This window comes from Heterodontus francisci, unplaced genomic scaffold, assembly GCF_036365525.1.
Source record: "Heterodontus francisci isolate sHetFra1 unplaced genomic scaffold, sHetFra1.hap1 HAP1_SCAFFOLD_88, whole genome shotgun sequence".
In the NCBI taxonomy this organism is placed as follows: domain Eukaryota; kingdom Metazoa; phylum Chordata; class Chondrichthyes; order Heterodontiformes; family Heterodontidae; genus Heterodontus; species Heterodontus francisci.
In genome coordinates, this window is record NW_027142063.1 from 1696342 (window position 1) to 1703636 (window position 7295).

Here is a 7295-nt window from a genome sequence, read left to right on the forward strand (position 1 = left end):
TGCAGTTCTGGTCGCCTCATTTTAGGAAGGATGTGGAAGCCTTGGAGAGGGTGCAGAGGAGATTTACCAGGATGTTGCCTGGAATGGAGAATAAGTCTTACGAGGAAAGGCTGAACATTCTAGGCCTCTTCTCATTAGAACGGAGAAGGATGAGGGGTGACATGATAGAGGTTTATAAGATGATCAGGGGAATAGATAGGGTAGACAGTCAGAAACTTTTTCCCCGGGTGGAGCAAAGCGTTACAAGGGGTCATAAATTTAAAGTGAAGGGTGGGAGATATAAGGGGGATGTCAGGGGAAGGTTCTTTACCCAGAGAGTGGTCGGGGCATGGAATGCCTTGCCTGGGGAAGTTGTTGAGTCAGAAACTTTAGGAACTTTCAAACGGCTTTTAGATAGGTATATGGATAAAGGAGAATGATGGGGTATAGATTAAATTGTCCTTGACAGAGGACAAAGGATCGGCACAACATCGTGGGCCGAAGGGCCTGTTCTGTGCTGTATTTTTCTATGTTCTATGTTCTATGTTCTAACTACCGTCCAATCCATTGGAACTGTTCCAGAGTCGATAGAATTTTGAAAAAAGACCAGAAATGCATCTGCTATTTCAAGGGCCACCTCCTTAAGTACTCTGGGATCAGATTATCAGGCCTTGGGGATTTATCGGCCTTCAATCCCATCAATTTCCCAAACATTCCCTACGAATACAGATTTCTTACAGTTCCTCCTTCTCATTAGACCCTATGTTCCCCAACATTTCTGGGAGGTAATTTGTATCGTCCTTTGTGAAGACAGAACCAAAGTATGTATTTAATTGGTCAGCCATTTCTTTGTTCCCCATTATAAATTCCCCCGTTTCTGACTGTAAGGGACCCACATTTGTCTTCACTAATCTTTTTCTCGACACATATCTAGAGAAGCTTTTACAGTCAGTTTTTATGTTCTCTGCTAGCTTACTCTCATACTCTATTTCCCCCTTCTTAATCAATCCTTTTGTCCTCCTCTGCTAAATTCCAAACTGCTCACAATCTTCAGGTTTGCTGCTTGTTCTGGCCATTTTATATTTCTCCTCCTTGGATCTAATACTTTCCTTAATTTCTTTTGTAAGCCACAGTTGAGCCACCCTTCCTGTTTTACTTTTGCACAGACAGGAATGAACAATTGTTGTAATTCATCCATGCGCTCTTTAAATGCTAGCCATTGCCTATCCACTGTCAACCATTTAAGTAACGTTCCCCAATCTATCATAGCCATCTCCCGCCTCATACCTTCATAGTTTCCTTTGTTTAGAATCAGGACCCTACTCTCGGAATCAACTCTCTCACTCTCCATCTTAATGAAGAATTTTATCATATTATGGGCGCACTTCCCCAAGGGACCCCACACAACAAGATTGTTAACTAATCCTTTCTCATTACACAATACCCAGTCCAGGATGGCCTGTTCTCTGGAGGTGTTATACACCTCTATCAATTCTCCACTCAATCTCCTTTGATATAGGCAGAATAATCCTAGCTTTTCCAACCTAACCTTGTAACTAAAATCCCCCATCCCTGGATCCATTCTGGTAAATCGGCTCTGCATCCTCTCAAGGACCCTCACATTCTTTCTAAAGTCTGCTGAGCAGAACTGGAAGCAACACTCCAATTGGGGCCTAACCAGAGTTTTATAATGGTTCAGCATAACTTCCCTGCTTTTGTACTCAATGCCTCTATTTATAAAGCCCAAGATCCCATATGCTTTGCTAACCACTCTCGCAATATGTCTTGCCACCTTCAAAGATCGGTGCACATGAACCCCAAGTCCCTCTATTCCAGCACACTCTTTATAACTGTGCCATTAAGTATATATTGCCTCTCCCTATTCCTTATGCCAAAATACATCACCTCACACTTGTCACTATTAAATTCCATCTGCCACCTGTCTGCCCATTCTGCTAGCCGATCACTGTCCTGTTGCAGGCAGTTCATATCATCCTCACTGTTTGCCACTCCTCCAAGTTTGGTGTCAGCGGCTTATTTTGAGATTCTACTCTGTATTCCAAGATCCAAGTCACTTACCTTTAGCAAAAAAGTAGTGGTTCTGGCACTGACCCTTGGGGAACACCACTGTCGACTATCCTCCGGTCTGACCAAGAACCATTTAATATGACTCGCTGTTTTCAGTCTTTAAAACAATTTACTATCCAAATGGACACTGACCCTCCCAATCCATGAACCCCAATTTTGTTAACCAACCTTTTATGTGGTACTTTAAAAAATGCTTTCGTAATATCCATATAAACAACATCCACTGCATTCCCTTCATCAGTATTCTCAGATAGTTTATCAACAAATGCAGTTAGATTCGTCAAGCATGAACTCCCATTGATAAATCCATGCCCACTCTCCTGAATTAACTCAAACCTCTCCAAAGGACTTGATTTTTTTCCCTGACCTGTTGATCTCATGCTGATAGCAAGCTCACCATAGAGCATGTTTTTGGCAATGTGACCGTCATCCATTTGGCCCAGTCAACAGAGTCACCGCTGACTCAAGAGGGCAAACATGCTGCGGATCCCTGCACGCTGGTGTACTTCCGCATTCGGCACTCTGTCCTGCCAGGAGATGCCCAGTATCCATCTGAGGCAGTGGAGGTGGAAGCTGTTCAGCCGCTTTTTTTGGCTTGTATAAGTTGTTGATGCTTCTCTACTATAAAGGAGGGTGCTGAGAACACGTGGAGCTTTGTATTTTCGGTCAGTTTGCTGTCGGTTCACACTTGTCTTCTCAACTTTGACATGACAGCTGCAGCATTGACAATCCTGGTGCTGATTTCAGCATCAAGGAACAGATTGCTGGTGATTGTTGATTGAAGGTATGTGAAGCTGTTGACAACCTCCAAAGTGAGGTTGTCGATGTTGATGGAAAGTGGAGTCTCTACGTCCTGGCCCGTAACTTTCATCTTCCTGATGCTGATTGTCAGTCCAAACTCTTTGCAGGCCAGGGAGAACCGATCTACAAGCTGCTGTGACTGAACTTAATTATGGGATGTCAGCACAGCATCATCAGCAAATAGCAACTCACAGACTAGGAATTTACCCACTTTGGTCTTGGCGCACAGTCTTGCCAAGTTGAACAGCTTGTCGTCAGCTCTGATGTGCAGATGAACACCTATATCTGAGTAATTGAAAGTGTACAATAGCAGCATGGAGAAGAATATGCCAATTATAAAGGATGTGATAACTAGACAGTTCGAAAATGATGACATGATTGGGCAGAGTCAACATAGATTTATGAAAAGGAAAACAGGTTTGAAAAACCTGTTGAGATTTTTGAGGATGTTACCTATAGAACAGATAAAGGAGAACTAGTGGATGTGTGGTATTTGTATTTTCCTTTGGTAAGGTCCCACACAGGAGGTGAGTAAACAAAATTAGAGCACATAGGCTTGGGGATAATATACTGATATGGATTGAGAATTGGTTAACAGACCGAAAACAGAGGGCAGGAATAACGGGTCCTTCTCAGGATGGCAGGCTGTTACTATTGGGGTACTGCAAGGATCAGTGTTGGAGCCACAGCTGTTAACAACCTATATAAATGATTTGGATGTGGGGATTAAATGTAATATTTCCAAGTTTGCAGATGACACAAAGCTCGGTGAAGTGTGAGTTGTGAGGAGGATGCAGAGAGGCTTCCAGGGGACCTGGAGAGGCTAAGTGAATGGGCAAGAACATGGAATATAATGTGAATAAGTGTGAAGTTATTCACTTTGGTAGAATAAACAAAAAGACAGAGTATTTCTTAAATGGTGAGAGGTTGGGAAGTGTCGATGTCCAAAGGGACCTGGGTGTCCTTGTTCCTGAGACACTAAAAGCTCTTGTGAAGGTGCAGCAATCAATTAGGAAGGCAAATGGTATGTTGTACCCACACGAGGGGTCATGAGTACAGGAGTAAATATGTCTTGCTGCAATTGTCTAGAGCCTTGGTGAATCCGCACTGGAGTATTGTGTACAGTTTAGTCTCCTCATCTTATGAAGGATACACTTGCCATAGAGGGGGTGAAACAGAGGGTCAACAGACTAATCTTTTTTTTGCATTTATTTCATTTCATCTCAGTTTGTTCAGTTTGCTTACCTACTGTTTTTTTTTCAGGTTTGTACTTCCTGCTGTTCAATATTCAGTCCATTAACACCTAATCTGTACTAATGCTTTGTCTTTCAACACACCATTAACATATTGTTTGCCTTTGCTGCATGAACTTTTGGTCAGCTATGTGGCCTTGTCCAATCTACACCTTCTCCTTTGTTATCTCTTGCCCCACCCCCAGCCCACTTGCTTATAACCTGTGACTTTTCTAATATATGTCAGTTCCGAAGATGGGTCACTGACCTGAAACGTTAACTCTGCTTCTCTTTTCACAGATGCTGCCAGACCTGCTGAGTGGTTCCAGCATTTCTTGTTTTTATGTCACCAGACTAATCCCTGGGATGGTGGGATTGTCTTATGAGGAAACTGGGCCTGTATTCCTTAAAGTTTCGAAGAATGAGAGGTGATCTGATTGAAACTGACAAAATTCTTACAGGGCGTGACAGTGTGGATGTAGACAGGATGTTTGCCCTGGTTGGTGAGTCTAAAACCAAAGGACATCGTCTCAGAATAAGGAGTAGGCCATTTAAAACTGAGATGGGTGGAATTTCTTCACTCAGACGGTGGTGAATCATTGGAATACTGTGCCCCAGAGGGCTGTGGCAGCTCAATCATTGAGCATGTTCAAGACAGAAATTGATAGAAATCTTGATACTCATGACATCAAGGGATATGGGGATAGCATGGGAAAGGGGCTTTGAGGTAGGTGATCAGCCATGATCGAATTGAATGACAGAGCAGGCTCGACGGGCTGAATGGCTTACTCCTATGTTCCTCTGTTCCTAAGAGAGTTGGCGCCAGAGCGCAGCCCTGCTTTACCCCACTGCTGATCTTGAAAGCGTCTGATGTTGCTCCATTGTAACTGATGGAACTGTGCATGTTCTCGTGGAAAGAAGAGATGATGCCCAAGAGGTCAGGAGGGCAGCCTATGTTCCATTGCAGTTTGAAGAGGCCGTCTCTGCTGACAAGATCAAAGGCCTTAGTGATGTTAATAAAAATGTGTGAGGCTCTGTGGCGCAATGGATAGCGTGTTGGACTTCTAAATAATAATTAAGACGATATTCAAAGGTTGTGGGTTCAAGTCCCACCAGAGTCAGATTTTGGACCAGAAACAGAGGAGCACAACGGAACAACAAATGAAGAAATGCGCCAAAAGCACAGACTCGGAGACAGAGCGAGAGAGAGGAGCAGAGCAGGGGAAAAAAAAAAATCGAGGAGTGACGTCATAATGGAGAGTGAGAGCAGGGAAACAGAGAGCCGCTGGGGTGAGGATGCAGGATTTCGTTCTTTCTTCGGTGCAGTGGAAGGAGCTGTTTGGTGAGGATCTGGTAAGCTGTGACATCACAGGCAAGCAGGTAGTTGATTGGTTTGGAAGAACCGACCTGCTTGATGCGCATCTGGTAAGTGATTAAGATCCATTTTAGTCCTAACGTTTAAAATAGTAAACAAACTAGTGGTAAGTTTAATAAAATATGCAATAAAATGAATAATTGAATAAAATATTTAAGTAGTTAATTGAAACACGTTAAGGATGACAGGACAGGTGATGTGTCACAGCTGCAGCATGTGGGAGTTCCTGGATGCCAGTGTGATCCAGGGCAAACACGTCTGCAGTAAGTGTTTGCGGCTCAAAGAGGGAGAAAAAAGGAATGTAGTGGTAGTAGGGGACAGTATAGTAAGGTGGATTGACTCTGTTCTCTGCAGCAAAAGCAAGAGTCCAGACGGCTGTGTTGCCTGCCGGTGCCAGGATTCAGGACATCTGCTCAGGGCTGGAGCGAAACATACAATGGGAGGGGGAGGATCCAGTCGTCGTGGTCCATGTCGGTACCAGCGACATAGGCAGGACAAGGATAGAGGTTCTGCAAAGTCAGTATGAGCAACCTGGCACCAAATTAAGAAGCAGAACCTCAAAGTTAATCATCTCTGGATTATTACCTGAGCCATGTGCAAATTGGCATAGGACAAATAAGATTAGAGAAAGTAATGTGCGGCTGAAAGACTGGTGTGGTAGTAGTGGGTTCTGGTTCATGGGGCATTGGCACCAGTACTGTGGAAAGAGGTGGCTGTACCGTTGGGACGGTCTGCACCTGAACCGTGCTGGTGCCGGTGTTCTAGCGAGCCACATAACGAGGGAAGTAGAGACGGTTTTAAACCGAATAGTGGGGGCAAGGGATCAAATTTGGGAAGATATGGTGAATCAAGGAGGAGAGACAAGGCAAGAGAGAAAGGTATAAATATGGGAAATGATAAACAGACTGTGACAGGAAGGGACAGAATGTACAAATCTAAGAGTAAATCGACAGATACGGCTAGAGGTGACAAAAATAATAAAAGGACAAAACTAAATGCTCTGTATCTGAATGCATGGAGCATTTGAAACAAAACAGATGAACTGGGAGCACAAATAGAATAAATACGTACGATCTGATAGTCATTACAGAGACATGGCTGCAGGGCGACATAGATTGGGATGTGAATATTGGAGGTGACATGGCATTTTGGAAGGACAGGAAGCTAGGAAAAGGTGGCGGGGTAGCTCTGTTAATTAATGATGGTATTAGCGTAATAGAGAGGGATGACCTGAGTTCTGGAGATCAGGATGCAGAAGCAGTTTGGGTACAAATGAGAAATCATAAAGGCAAGAAGTCACTTGTGGGAGTGGTGTACAGGCCACCTAACATTAACCACACTGTCGGATGGGATATAAAGGAAGAAATAATGGCAGCTTGTCAGAAAGGTACTGTGATAATTATGGGGGATTTTAATCTACATATAGATTGGAAAATTCAGATGGGCAGAGGTAGCCTAGATGAGGAGTACATAGAATGTTTTGGGGATAATTTCTTGGAACAATACATTCTGGAGCCAACCAGAGAGCAGGCTATACTAGACCTGGCATTGTGCAACGAGATAGGATTAATTAATGACCTCATAGTTAAGGTGCCCCTGGGTAGTAGCGATTATAATATGATTGAATTTTACATTCAGTTTGAGGGAGAGGAGATTGGGTCCCAGACTAGTATTTTAAATTTAAATAAGGGCAATTATAAGGTCATGAAAGCAGAGCTAGCTAAAGTGAACTGGCAAATTAGGTTAAGGGATAAGTCAATAGAGATGCAGTGGCAGACATTTAAGGGGATATTTCAGAATACACAGAATAGATACATTTC

At 43.4% G+C, this 7295-nt stretch overlaps 1 non-coding gene across 1 annotated transcript; it reads left to right on the forward strand.

Annotated features, from left to right (window-relative positions):
- The first annotated feature begins 5130 nt into the window (after positions 1-5130).
- Positions 5131-5221, forward strand: trnar-ucu (transfer RNA arginine (anticodon UCU)). Its single transcript is given in 2 exon segments — positions 5131-5167; positions 5186-5221. It is a non-coding gene; the product is annotated as a tRNA-Arg (tRNA).
- Positions 5222-7295: the final 2074 nt, after the last annotated feature.